The sequence below is a fragment of the Octodon degus genome, unplaced genomic scaffold, assembly GCF_000260255.1.
Source record: "Octodon degus isolate 3935 unplaced genomic scaffold, OctDeg1.0 scaffold00279, whole genome shotgun sequence".
NCBI lineage: Eukaryota > Metazoa > Chordata > Mammalia > Rodentia > Octodontidae > Octodon > Octodon degus.
Window position 1 is genome coordinate 79,172 of NW_004524855.1, and position 1,939 is coordinate 81,110.

Sequence of the window (1,939 nt, forward strand, 5' to 3'; positions counted from 1 at the left end):
GTCCCTGTGCTTTGCTAAGCTTGTTCTAAGTAGGTGCTTTAGATCACTAAGCCATCTCACCAGCCCCTCTTTGGATTGCTTTTTAATCTCAATTTCACTAATTTCCACTCTGATCTTTATGACATCCCTCCTTAATTTCAAGTTTGGCTTGCATTGTTTTTGTTTTTCAAGTATGTTCAGTGACCCAATCAACTTTAAAACAGTAGAAGTTATCAAGCCTTAGAAGCCAACAATTTTTGAAATGTTTAGCTTGCCAAAGGATTTTGGGATTCCATCAAAGAGACTCAGATGCTCATGGAACTCACATAAGGAGAAGAGATCAAAATGAGCAAAGAAATTATTTAAACATTGGCATAGTTAATTTTTTTCAAAAGCATATACCTACAATTGTTAGAGTTACAATGACATCTAAGTAGGTGAACTCAAAGGCCTATACTAAGACACAACAATCAAAATGTAAAAAATAGAAGAGAATATTGAATGAACTTAGTGTTTTTGTCTTAATATCTGGATCACTTATCCATTTTGACTCTAGGTTAGTGCATGGTGATAAACATGGGTCTAGTTTTACTCTTTGGCATTATTGCCATCATAAACAAAGCAAAAATGGGTACATTTTTACATAAAATTTACATAGGACTTTCAATAATATAAATTTTTATCATAAAATATAAAAGGTCCCTGGTAGACTCCTTGTAATAAAGGAACATTCTAGTGTACAGTATCAGCTTTGCTTCTTTATTTTTTTATTAATTTTATTGAGAAAAAGTTGCAATGAGACAGTTTCAAAACAGGTGGGTAGGAGAGTTACAACAATTAATACATTGCATATCGTTGTCTTTGTAGTAGTCATTCATAGCTCAAGATGCCGGCATGATATCCTGTACAAACACTATTAGTACAAATCTTTCTTCTTATTGAATTAAGAGAAAGTGGCTATATATCTATCCTAACAATTTTGTATATACAGATACAGAATTGTCCTTCATTTATATCTCTTTTTATGTTTAGTTTTGTTAGAGATGGGTATTCCTTTGCCATCCAAATATTGCAGGTGCATGAATTCAGCAAAATATTCCAATATAGTCCAGTAGTCCACAATAGTAGTGGGTTACCCACAGGACTGGCAATGTCCAAATCTGTGGACTTGAGCCTTCCACAACTCTGCATATTAACATAGCTTCACTTTTCCTACCTCGTTACTATACTTTTCTGCTGGGTGGTTAAGAGCAAGGTAAATCAAGAACTATATAACATGAAATGTACCTTTTGTATCTGACAAGGTCAGTCAAATCCCCAAGGTCAGTTTCAGGATTTATCCTGAAACGCTGTACCACATTTTTTTTTTTTATTTTGACATCATTTATTTTTATTTTAAAGAAAGAAAAAAATAAAAACAGTGGTACAAAATCTCAAAACAAGATTTTAGGAGAGTAACAATGGTTAGTACATTGTGTATTGTTATTGCCAAAGTAGTTTCTCATATTGCAAAATATAGGCAAGAAATAAAAAGCAAACAACATAGGTACAAACCTGTTTTTTTTAAGTCAACAGAAAAGGGAAATATACTTTTTAAAGTTTCTAATACTAGGAGAGGATATCATACAATGTCTTTTTAAATAAATTGTAAATCAAAGATACAGTATAAATCTTAGAACAAAAATTAAGATTAAGCAATATTCAGAAATTTAAATGTTTCAAAACAATTGAACTAAGAACAAGTTTTCATGATAGTAGAGAAGTACTAAGAGTAAAACATAAGATAAATACTGGAATGGCAAGTAAATGACCAGCACTTCTAACAGTATGAGGATAGGATATCGCAGAAAGTTGTAGTGTATAGTGGACATGCATAATGACCGTGACAGTTACTGGTGGCTAGGCACCACTTGTAGAACTGAGCTACAGCTATTTCTTTGAAATCCACCCTGTAGACTCA

General features: G+C 32.5%; 1 protein-coding gene across 2 annotated transcripts in view; it reads left to right on the forward strand.

Annotated features, from left to right (window-relative positions):
* The window catches only part of LOC101589137 (solute carrier family 22 member 9-like), an 88,021-nt gene that overhangs the window by 57,596 nt on the left and 28,486 nt on the right, over window positions 1-1,939 (forward strand). The window lies entirely within an intron of this gene.